The sequence below is a fragment of the Prinia subflava genome, chromosome 16 (assembly GCF_021018805.1).
Source record: "Prinia subflava isolate CZ2003 ecotype Zambia chromosome 16, Cam_Psub_1.2, whole genome shotgun sequence".
Taxonomy (NCBI): Eukaryota; Metazoa; Chordata; class Aves; order Passeriformes; family Cisticolidae; genus Prinia; species Prinia subflava.
Window position 1 is genome coordinate 3,167,405 of NC_086262.1, and position 12,500 is coordinate 3,179,904.

Sequence of the window (12,500 nt, forward strand, 5' to 3'; positions counted from 1 at the left end):
CTTGTTTAAAGCTCTTCTACTTGCAAATCTCCAGCAGTTTCCATTGGATGAGCACTGGGGTGGTAGCTCAGCAACGATGATGTTCTCAGGGTACAATGCAGTAAATTAAAATGGCAGATTAACAGCTTTCCTGGGTTCTTTTTCTCTCGCTCCCCACAGCTCTGACTTCGTTCATCAACTCACTTCATCTCTGCAAATCCCAGTTTTCAGTATGAAAATTGCTCAGTGCTTCTATAGGAGTGCAGAGGAGCTCAAGCCATGAGCACTGCCCTGGTCAGAGGTGCTATAGCTGGGAGATGACAAGGAAGTGACACTGATGTGCCTCCAGGCATTAGAGAGCCATGGCTGGATCTGCTCCACTGCATTTGCTCTGGAGGGATGGAGTCATTCAGGGTACCCAGCTGCGGATTGGACCCTGAGGGTGTTGGGGGAATCTGGGGTAAAAGCTTGGCACTCCTGCAGGGAAAGTTCAAAGGAAACAAGTCCTGTCCTGCTTTGTCTGTTCCTGGAGGAAACCCTTCTTCAGCTGGACCATCTCTGAACTCTGCCCCAGCTGATCCACTGAGAGGGTGTCCATGGAAGCTTGGGCTTCATGTACCCAGCACTCTCAGGTCCCCACTCAGGAGATGTTCTGGGCTTGGCTCAAGACAAACACTTAGGGTGGGCTTGATGATCACGGTGTTCTACAGTGCCTTAATTGAGGAGATTCAACTCCTCCAACCTTTGAAAATCAGCCTTTTAACTTTATTCTTCTCTGTCTTACCTAAAGCCACCAGATGGAGAAGCTCTGCTGACTCAGGGAATTGTGAGACAGCCCCAGCCTGCTCCCCTGTTTGGCATCTCCAGGTTTGTCAGGCCCAGACAAATGCAGAGAGCTCACATCTGTAGGTCCCCAACTTCTAGGGTGTGAATTATAGCTCCAGCTTCACTGAAAGGAAGGAACTAAAAGCTCGTGTGCTCTGTGTCTGTGGACAAACACCCTCTGTTACAAAGGGTTTACCCCCACCCTTTAGCTTCTTCTCAGCTGGCTCTCCTCTACTACACTGGGAATCATCAGTAGCTGATGTTGCCTTTCCATGTGACCTTGGGTGCCCTTCACAGGTCTTTCTTGTGTTCTCCTGATCCTCCTGACCCTATTTCACAGCACAACATGGGCTGTGTTTGGTGTTGAGGCTGGCTTAGCACAGCTACACAAAGCTGTGCCATGGAATCACAGAATATGCTGAATTGGAAGGGACCCACAAGGATCATCCAGTTCAATCCCTGGCCCTGCACAGACACCCCAACACTCCCATGCTGTGCCTGAGGGTGTCCAAACACTCCTGGAGCTCTGGGAGCCTCAGGGCTGTGCCCATTTCGTGGGGAGCCAGGGCAGTGCCCCCAGCACCCTCTGGGGGCAGAACCTTCTCCTGATATCCAACCTAACCCTGCCCTGACACAGCTCCAGCCATTCCCTGGGTCCTGTCCCTGCCATTGGTGCTGCCCCTCTGCTTTCCCTCATCAGGGAACTGCAGACTGCCTTGAGGTCTCCCCTCAGCCTCCTCTGCTCCAGGCTGAAGAAGCCAAATGCCCTCAGCAGTCACCCATGACGTGGAATTGAACAGGAACTGCAGCCACATCCCCTGAACCTCGCAGCCCATGGGGCAGGGCAAAGGGGAGACGCGGCACCATTCCCCTCTAGCAGCACAGCCAGTCTGTGTGGCATGGCACGTGCACTGTTCCATGGGTTTGCTCCCTGTGAAAACAGTTGGCTTTGCAAGACAAAAATAAATGCAAATTCAAGGCTTAGAGCTGTTGTCCCCAGATAAGATGCTAGGAGAGCATCAAGGACACATAAAGAACACAACAGCTTAATTTTCCCAGTGAATACCTGTCCGCTTATTTTTTAATTAAACAACAGCTGGGTGTAGACGTGTGAGACAGCAGAGGGATCCCAAGACAGAGGAGATTAGGTGATCTACACATGTGAGGATGTAAACCCTTCCTACCACAGAGAGTGTGGCAGCTGAGCCTGGCACAATCTGCTCCGTCACCAAACTCTTCACTGCAGCAAGCTTCTGCAAAGGCTACCTTATTTTTTGAGTATTTAAACCCAGAAACAATTACATACCCTGAATCACGGCCAATACTCCATCCTGTAAAACAGACAGGGATCATGGGCAGGCATTTTAGGAGCAGGCTGGAGAAGCCTTTGCTGGCAGTGACCTACAAAAGGACTAGTCCCATCTTCAGGCATAACCATGGGCTCGGCCACCTCTGAAAGCTCCTGCCAGCCTCCTGCAGATCTGTCACTTGTTGATGGTGTGTAGGTGAAAGTCTGAAGGTCTGTGTTTTCTTATCACACAGACTCAGGAACAGATTTCCCTATCCAGAGGGATACTCCCTATCCCTCAGGCCTTGGTGATGGAGGGAGGGCTGTGGACCTTGGCAGAACCTCTTGGCCTTGCTCCCCAGGAGCCAAGCCTGCATCCCTCTGACACAGGAATGGTTACAGAGGAAAGGCTGGGACCAAGGGCTCAAACTGCTCAGCCCCAGTAATGCCTCAGACCCCAAACCAATGATCCAAACACCATCCTAGGTCACTGAAAAGAATCACAGTATTACAGAAGGCTTTATGTTGGGAGGGACCCTCAAGATCAGCCAGTCCAACCCCTGCTGTGGGCAGGGACACCTTCCACTATCCCAGATTGCTCCAAGCCCTGTCCAGCCTGGCCTTGGACACTTCTAGGGATGGGGCAGTCACAGCTTTTCTGGGCAACCTGTGCCAGGGCCTCACCACCCTCCCAGGGAACAATTCCTTCCCAATATCCATCTAACCCTGATCTCTGGCAGTGGGAAACCATTCCCTCATTGTTTTGTCCCTCCATGCCTTGTCCAAAGTTCCTCTCCAGCTCTCCTGGAGCCCCTTTAAGCACTGGAAGGGGCTCTGAGCTCTCCCTGGAACCTTCCCTTCTCCAGCTGAGCACCCCCAGCTCTCCCAGCCCAGCTCCAGAGCAGAGGGGCTCCAGCCCTCGGAGCCCCCATGCTGGCAACACAGCCGTGCTCCCAGGGAGAGCTGTGCAGGCTGCTGCACTGCCAAACTGCCCTAGATTGGAGAGGGTAAGCTCCTTTCTGAAGGAAGATAATTGCTCTATTTTAAAACTAAGTGGTTCAAGGAGAAAAACACAGGTAAGAGGGCCCGATGCTCTGAGCTCGGGGTGGGAAACAGGAGGTGTGCAGGGCAGAGCAGCTGCACAGCTGCTTTGCTGGATGGTCATGATGCATGAAAAGTGATGCATGAAAAGCAGCAGTCAGGCTGTCACTGCATCCCCAGCTCAGCCAAACTGGTGCTGCTGGAGAGAGCAGAGACCAAGGCAGGAGAAGTTGGTGCCCCCACGTGTGGTACTGAGCTGAACACCCTTAAAATCCAGGAGGGAAAAGTCCCAGATGAAGCAAAGATCCTCTGTCTCCTCTCACCTATGCCTCCTCTACCTGCAAGTTCAAGAACACTCTGGCTCAGCCCTGTAGGCCAGGTCTGAGAACTGGCATTGTGCATGTGCAGCCTGGCCACCCAGAGGGACAGTCCCTTCATGGGGACAGCCACCACCATGGGGACAGCCACCACCATGGGGAGAGTCACCACCACAGGGACAGCTCCCATCATGGAGACAGCCACCACCATGGGGACAGCTCCCACCACAGGGTCAGCTCCCACGACAGGGACAGCCACCACCACAGGGACAACCCTACCATGGGGACAGCCCCACCACAGGGACAACCCCACCATGGGGACAGCTCCCATCATGGGGACAGCCACCACCACAGGGACAGCCCCACCATGGGGACAGCCCCACCATGGGGACAGCCCCACCACGGGGACAGCTCCCATCATGAGTACAGCCCCCACCATGGGGACAACCCCCACCACGGGGACAACCCCACCACGGGGACAACCCCCACCATGGGGACAGCTCCCACCACAGGGTCAGCTCCCATGACAGGGACAGCCACCACCACAGGGACAACCCCACCATGGGGATAGCCCCACCACAGGGACAGCTCCCACCATGGGGACAGCCCTCACCATGGGGACAGCTCCCATCATGGGGACAACCCCCACCCACCATAGGGACAGCCCCCACCACAGGGACAGCCACCACCACAGGGACAGCCACCAGCACAGGGACAGCTCCATGGAAGCTGCTCCAGGGAAAATAGTTGCTGCTTTGGCAAACCGTCTCCCAGAGCAAAGACCAACAAACTGGAGCAGACAACAACAGGGCCATTAATAAGGGCAAGCCTGGCATGTCCCTGGACCCCACCACCACTGCCATCAGAGATTTCAACAGGCAAGCACAGAAGGGCCTCTTCAGCAGAGTTTTGTCTTTGCTGCTTAAAATTCCATAGCTCCCCTTTCCAAGTGGGCAGGAAAGAAACAGTTTTTGTAAGTTCACAGCCCGCCCCCCTCGTCCCCATTTGTATGGAGGAAGCTCTCTGGCTGGAACCTGGCAGGCTCTGGACTGCATGGGAAGGACACCAAGAGGCTTGAAGGAGGTGTCAGCTGACTCCTGGGGCCAGCACTGGCCCTGGCAGAGAGGGGACCTGTCTGAAGGTCCCCTGGATGGAGGTCAGAGACACGTTTGGTGCTCCAGCAGCCTGTTTTGCACCAGGATGCCTGGGAACAGCTCCCAGCTTCCCCCAGGTGGGCATCCTTGCTGATTCTTCTCTCCTCCCTGCACAGGGGCAGAGCCACATTGCCGGCAGGTCTGCTGCTCATCCATCCACACACAAAGAAAATGTGCACTTGGTGAGCAAAGCCATGGCTTGCCTGCAAGCAGCATCTCAAGACAATGATGTAAACGCCACTTTTGGGGGGACCCTGTGACCTGGAAACAATGGTGGAAGCACTCAGCTGGCCCCTCATACAGGAGCTGAATGTTATTTGTGCAAAATTTTGCTTTCAAGCCAAGGCTGGCTGCCCTGTCTCATCCGAGAGCTATTTGCTGTCATGTCTGGTCAGAGCTAAGGTTACTAAGAACGTTAATGACACATTTTCTCTCACAGACAGCCAAGGCCCCTCTTCACAACAAGAACCCAGAAGAGGCAGAAGGATGCCATAAGTGGCCTGCAAAGCTTTGTTCCCCTTAAAATAGTTTTGCAGTTGAGAATGCACAGCTGTAACTTAGCATGAGTGTCTGGAAAAGGGAAGTCCTTGGGCCTTGCCTGTGTAACCCCAGTGGTGCCTCCAGCTGCCAACCTCAGCTGGCCAAGCTGCAGAACCAGAATTGAGGAATCACAGAAGGGTTTGGGTTAAAAGGGACCTTACAGGTCATCTTGTTCTACCCCATTCCCTGGGCAGGGACACCTTCCACTATCCCAGGCTGCTCCAAGGCCCATCCAATGTGGCCTTGAGCACTTCCAAGGATGGGGCAGCCACAGCTTCTCTGGACACCCTGTGCCAAGGTCTCACCACCCTCACAGGGAAGAATTTCTTCCTAATATCTAATTTAAACCTACTCTGTCATTTTGAAGCCATTCCCCCTTGTCCTGACACTCCAGGCCTTTGTCCGAAATCCCTCTCCAGCTCTCCTGGAGCTACTGCAGGTACTGGAAGGCCACAACAAGGTCATGCTGAACCCTTCTCTTTTCCAGGCTGAACAACCCCAATTCTCTCAGCCTTTCCTCATAAGGGAGGTGTTTCTCTCCTCCGAGACACAAGGGGCTCTCTGCTGTCAGGCCCTGTCTGACAGCCACCCCGTTCTTGTGAGCCTTATCTTTGCCACACGCAACCTCAGCCCTTTGTCTCTCAGGACGGGGCTTAGAGAACTCTCCAAAGTAAACGAAGCAGGTCCATCCCCTCATTAACTCACAGGGCCTGTCTCCCTTGATTAGATTGTGCTGACTCTGCTTGCACATCACACTTGCTGCTCTAGATGCAAGGACACTGGGGCATTTCCAGCTGGGACACAGACAAAAGGAGGAGATAGCAGAGCCTTGGTTACCACCAGAGCAATTCAGGACAAATAATTAGAGGCTTTCATGGCTAATTGGATCTGAACTGTCAATCCAGGACAGGAGATGCCTTAACTCACACTGCCTGCCTGAGATTGCTAAGCAGGCCATAAATAAACTGCAGCACTGGCCCAAAGCTCATCAGCCTTCAGCTTCCACCCTGCGTGCTCCCTCCCGGCCCTGCTACAGCACAGCCTATCCAACAGGGCACTCCAGCTCCCCTGCCCTTTTCCACGGCCTTGCAGCCATGCCAGGACACCTGGAGTCCACCTGAGGTAGCTGAGAGGCCTCTGACATGCTGACCTCAGCGTATCATGGCTGGCTTGAACGAGAGGTTGCAGTTTTCCAGCTGAGGTCAAAGGGTAAGTGAAGAAGAGGTTGGGAAGAGCCAGAGTCAGAGATCAGGGCTAGCAGGAACTGGCAGCCCAAGGCGTTTTCCAAGAAAGGTTTATGAGCTGGCAGCACCCAGACTGCCTGTTTGCAGTTACAGGACAAGGCTCCATTCCCATTTCCCAGCTCACACTGAACCTGAGCATCAGCTCAGCCCTTTCCTTCTCTGCCCAAACCTCCTTTCCAGATCCTGGGAGCGCTGGTGCTTGAAGATAAGATGTACAAACAAGAACAAACACCTTCACACGACTGCCAGGCACCCAGGCCCTTAAAGCAGGCTGGAAGCCTGACCCTTCCCCCTGAGCACCCTCAGCATCTGATGATCTCCAAGGAGGCACTGGGTCCCTGAGCTCACGCCCTGTGTGCAAGGAAACACAGCAAAGAGAAATGGCTTGTGCTGCTTGGGACCACAACCTGCAGGACTTCTGCCTCCGCCAGGGGAAAGCCGGGCACGGGACACGAAGGAAGGCAAAGTCACAAAAAGGACAGGGCCAGGCAAAAATAGAATAACCTACTTGAAAGTAGGGCAGCATTGCTGAAGAGTAGGACATCTGGTCACTGCAGCAGGAGGAGCAAATGCAGAGCAGGCAGCTTGTCCACGCACACGTCTCACCTGATGGAGGCGGCCCCAGTGCAGATGTGTGGTGTGCTCAGGCAAACAGCTGGAATGAGCAGTCCCCCACCAAAGCAGAGCAGCTCTCAGTCTCTCTGAGGTGACTTCTGAACTTGCTGCTGCCAGTCAGTCTACTTGTCCTACCTGGAGCAGTGTCCCACCCCGAGTAGCCTGTGGGATTGGTGCCCAAACTAACAGCTTCTAACCTTCTACCTGATTTGCTAAATGCAGGGTTTTGCAAGAAATGATCCCCAAAAACACAAAACAGAGGATTCCCCATGTGCCAGACCACTGGCATGCCAAAACATGTTTGATGCTCCCTGCTCCAAGGCCATCCCTCCCCTGGCTCAGCCCACGTACCTCTGCTGGACTCCTTGACCCCCAGTGCCTTCCCCCAGCCAGGCTGACAGCTCCCCAGCAGGGCTCAGCTCAGAAACGACATGGCTAAGAGTGATTAAGGTTCACCAGTGAGCTTGTATTAGCATCTTCACAAGCTGCACAGCGTCAGGCTGCAGCTAAGCCAGGCAGGATGGGTCATTTGGAAGGAAAGAAGAAAGTGAATGCTGCAGATAGCCAGCTCATCAAAGGAGCCTCAGTGCTCCTTGCAGAGAGGAGTTAACACCACATTGCTGCTCCAGGGCCCAGTTTCCTACCCGGCCTTGGCAGGACAGGCAGTTTTCTTGGCTTGGGACCCCGTGCTGGAACGGAAACTCAGAGCATCAGGTCTCAGGACACCATTCAAAGCCCTGCTCCTTGTTCCTGCTCTCAAAGGAGGCACTAGGAAACCATCCAGGTCCCTTTCCAGAAAGCTTTAAGCCCCTCCAGAGGAAGGTGTCCCTGCCAGGTGTGGTAAATTCAGACTTGCCAAAAGCAGTCTGAGGCAGCCTTGAGGCGAGGAGTGACTCTCTCAGCTGAGGTGGGTGTTTCTGGACTAACCTGATGGCTGAGCCCACCCTGAGAAAAGCCAGAGAGATCACTTTGCCCGTATCCCCATGTCAGATCCCTTTAATCTGTCACCCACAATGATCTTTCGCCTGCCCTGCACTGAGTTCAGGAGTTCAGCCCCTCACTCTGAGCCGGGGGAGTCTGCACACCACGCTGGAACAAAGCTGAGAGGTGAAGAAAGGTTCCTCTAGTCTTTGCTAGGGTTGTTTCAGTGGCTTTCAGAGAAGAAAAGGCTTTTGGGGTAGAAGGAGGGACCAGGCAGAGCAGGCAGCAGTAAAGCAGGAGGATGGTCTGCCTTGCCCTGTGCTGGAGCAGATGTCAGGGTCCTTCCTCAGGAAGAGCAGGGTGGGACAGGGAGTGATGGTGCTGGATGAAGCCCAGGGGTGACAGAAAACACAGGGACAGACACAGAAGGGACCACAGCCTCCAGCCCAGGGCTGCCTGGGTCCCATTTGTGGGAATGGGATGATGCCTTTGGGCTCCCAGCAGTGAAACTCAGTTTGCCAGCAGCAGGGTGCAGGCACAGCTGGCTCTGAGCTCTCTGTAGGGCACAGCCTGGCTGTTCACAGCCACTCACCACCTCAGCCAGCCCAGGAAGAAACCCAGAACCACCACCTCCCTCACACTAAACCCAGTAACCATTTTCCTGCCACACTGCTGCCAACTGCTGCCAGGAAGAAAGAAGCAAAAGCACTCACCCTGGGACAATGATTTTTTAAGTCAGATTGTCTTTCATCCCATGCAAAGGCATTTTGACTGAGGAATCTCAGACTCACAGAGAATAACTTAATTCTGAAGACATGACCAACATTTTCTTTTAATTAAAAAAGACATTTCAGGAAAGCAACCTCATTTATCAAACATTCTAATTCACAGCCTGCCCTCTATCTCCCCCAAAGTATATCTGCAGAGGTGGGAGCAGAGGAGCTCCACTCTGATCAAAACTGCCCAGAGGGACTGACAGTGGACTTGAGGCTGAAGACATCTCTGAGCACAAGGCTGCTCCTCACAGCAAGAGCTTCCCATCCCACAGACACAGCACCCTGTGCCTGCAAATCTACCAAAATGCTGCTAACTTTGTGTGCCTAGAAAGGCCTGACACCTTCCCAGGGCAATTGCTGTCCATCAGACCATGATGACCTGCAAGTCAGCTTCAGTGGGGTTATCTACATCATAGCTTTCTGTTTCTGCTCCTCAGCCTTCCTTCTACACCAGGGAACTACGGCGAACACATATCTGAACAAAGGAATGGGCATGGCAGGGAGGCCGCTCCTCTGGCTCATGTCTTACCCACCCCTGTTGGGAGGGTGTTTCTGACACCTAGCAGAGCCTGCTTCCTCACACAGAAGAAAGCTGGACACACACTGGACAAGGAAGCAGCTGGCCAGGAACCTGAGTGCAGAAAAATCCCTGCAGCAAATTCTCTGCCAGGCCTGGAATCCTCCAAAACCCCTGAACCAAGTCCTTCCCTGAACAGCCTGAGAGGAATTGCAGCTTTGAGATAGCGTGAGACCACTTGAGCACAAGCTTAATCCCGCATACTCCATCCTGGAGCTCTCAGGGAAGAACAGCCGCCTTCCAGCTCAGCTCCTGTCACTTCTCCCAGCACCGCTTGTAAGAGGATGCTGTTCCCAGACGTGGTCGCTCCAGCCTCAGGCACTGCTGGGCTTGCAGAGAGGCGGGCATGCAGCGCCCTGAGCAGCCTGTCCTGCACCCTGCTGCTGATCCAGGGGATGGCACAGCCCGAGGAGCACCCCCATCCCTCCAGCACGGGGTAACAGAGCCCCAGGAGCACCCCCGTCCCTCCAGCACTGGGGTAACAGCCCCAGGAGCAATCCCATCCCTCCAGCACGGCGATAACAGCCCCAGGAGCAGCCCCGTCCCTCCAGCACCGGGTAACAGAGCCCCAGGAGCAGCCCCGTCCCTCCAGGACGGAGGTAACAGCCTCAGGAACAGCCCCGTCCCTCCAGAAGTGGGCAACAGCCCCAAGAGCATCCCCATCCCTCCAGCACGGGGTAACACAGCCTCAGGAACAGCCCCATCCCTCCAGCCCGGGGTAACACAGCCTCAGGAACAGCCCCGTCCATCCAGCACGGGGGTAACACAGCCCTGGAGGCACCTCCTCCTTCCCTTTGGTACAGGGCATAAGGATGACACAGCCTGGGGGCTCCCCATTGTGGGACAACACAGCCCCAGGAGCACCCTCTGCTCTCTGGAGCGGGGACTCACAGCCCGGGGACATCGCCGTCCCTCCGGTACGAGGGTAGCACAGCCCCGGGAGCAGCCCCTTCTCCACGTCGGGCGGGGATAACACAGCCCGAGGCACCTCCACCTCCCCTGGCATAGAGATAACACAGCGGATAACACGAGGGGGGCACCCGTAACCCTACAGCACGTGGGGAAAAACAACCCGGGGAACACCCCCATCCCTCGAACACAGGGATAAATAACACAGTCCGGGAGCATCCCTATCCTCGAACACGGGGATAACACAGTCCGGGAAACACCCCCATCCCTCCAACACAGGGATAGCACAGTCCAGGTGCACCCCCATCCCTCGAACACGGAGGTAACACAGTCCGGAAGCATCCCTATCCTCGAACACGGGGATAACACAGTCCGGGGAACACCCCCATCCCTCCGCCAGCGGGATAACACAGTCCAGGGTCACCCCCATCCCTCCGCCAGCGGGATAACACAATTTCGGGGGCACCTCCATCCCTCCAGCACAAGGGATGACACAATCCAGGGGCACCCCTACGCCTCCGGCATGAGGATAACACAGCTTGGAGGCACCTCAATCCCTCCAGCACGGGGAATAACACAACCCCGGGGGCATCCCCATCCCTCCGGCAAGAGCGACAACGCAGCCCGGGGATCTTCCCCATCTGTACCACAACCCCGGCAGCACCTCCATCCCTCCGGCACGGAAAGCCGGGAGCTGCCCCGCCCTGCCGAGCCCGCCGCTGCCCCGAGGCTGAGCCGCTCCTCCGGCGGGGCCCCCTCACTCACCGCGCTCTCCGCGCCGTGCCCGGGGCGGGCTGCGGGCCCCGGGCGGGCTGCGGGCCCCGGGCGGGCTGCGGGCCCCGGGCGGGCTGCGGGCCCCGGGCAGCGCCGCGCCCATGGGCGAGCGGCCCCGCGGCCCCGCGGCTCCGGGACCCGGCCGCGCCTGCAGCGCCCGCCGTGGCCGCGGGGGGGCGGCCGAGAGCAGGCCCGGCCCGCGCTGCCCCCTGGCGGCCCCGCGGCGCTGCTGCGCCGGGCCCGCGGCGCTTGGGGCGGCCGGAGCTGCCTGTAGGGCCCTGAGGGGTGGAGGGGCCGTGGAGGGGACGGGACTCAGCCCGGTGCCCCAGCCCTGCTACCCGGCTCATCACGGAGCTTTCCAGAGCCCTCCCCGCTGCAGCGCCCTGCCAAACTCCCACCACAGCTTCTCCACGCTCGCGGTCCTTTTGGGGCAGACCGAGCTCCCTGTGAGGGCCCTGAGGGGTGGAGGGGCTGTGGAGGAGACAGGACTCGGCCTGGTATCCCAGCCCTGCTCGCTGGCCCATCATGGAGCTTCCCAGAGCCCTCCCTGCTCCAGCACCCTGCCAAACCTCCACCACAGCTCCTGTCTCTGCCACGGCTCCTCCACACTCACAGCCCTTTTGGGGTAGACCGAGCTCCCTGTGAGGACCTTGGCGGGGATGGAGGGGCCATGGAGGAGACAGGACTCAGCCTGGTGCCCCAGCCCTGCTCCCTGACCCATCACGGAGCTTCCCAGAGCCCCTTCCCACTGCAGCAAACTGCCAAACCCCCACCACCCCTCCTGTCTCCTCCACAGCTCCTCCACCACCACCAAGGCCCTCACAGGGTGCTGCAGCCGCCCCAAAAGGGCTGCGAGCGTGGAGGAGCCGTGGCAGAGACAGGAGGGGTGGTGGGGGTTTGGCAGGGCGCTGGAGCAGGGAGGGCTGTGGGAAGCTCCATGATGGGCCGGGGAGCAGGGCTGGAGCACCAGGCTGAGGTGAGCCACAGCAGTGCTCGGCCTCCTGCGCCTCCACCGCCTCCCAGGGGCAGAGGAGGAGGAGGAGGAGGAGGTGTGTGCAGGGAATGCAGCTGCCCTCTGCCCTGTGCAGGGAGCCTCCGCGGGCCAATGGACCAGACGTGCTCTCAGCATCTTCCCTGGCGTTGCTAAGAGACGGGATCCCACGGGATGCGGCGGTGCCAGCGCCGAGCCCGGTACGTCGGCGGGAGAACCTCTGGATGAGGGCAGGGTGATGTGAGAGAGCGCACAAAAAGCTGCAGCAAGGCACTGGGAGAGAGAAAGCCCCACATCTCTCAGGGAAACATCTGCAGTGGGGACAGAAGGGTCAAGGCCAGGAGGAGGAAGAGCTGAGCATCAGCAAGATGATGAAAATCTGGAGAGAGTCTCTGGAGGGTTTCAGGTCAGGGAGGTCACTCTGAAGCGAGGTATTTCTGTTAGCAGCCCGTTCCCCTTCCTGGGGCCATGGAGGCTCTTCGGTAGCAGCTGACACGTGCAAGAGGGGAGGCTGAGGGGGTACCTGGCCGAGGGGAGGGCAGGGGGACA

At 57.0% G+C, this 12,500-nt stretch overlaps 1 protein-coding gene across 1 annotated transcript in view; it reads right to left on the bottom strand.

The window, feature by feature from the left end:
- The window catches only part of PSD2 (pleckstrin and Sec7 domain containing 2), a 72,682-nt gene extending 61,595 nt beyond the window's left edge, over positions 1 to 11,087 (bottom strand). Inside the window, exon 1 of the mRNA XM_063413690.1 lies at positions 10,952 to 11,087. The gene's annotated coding sequence lies outside the window, so the exon portion shown is untranslated. The remainder of the gene's footprint in view (positions 1 to 10,951) is intronic.
- Between the last annotated feature and the right edge of the window lie 1,413 nt (positions 11,088 to 12,500).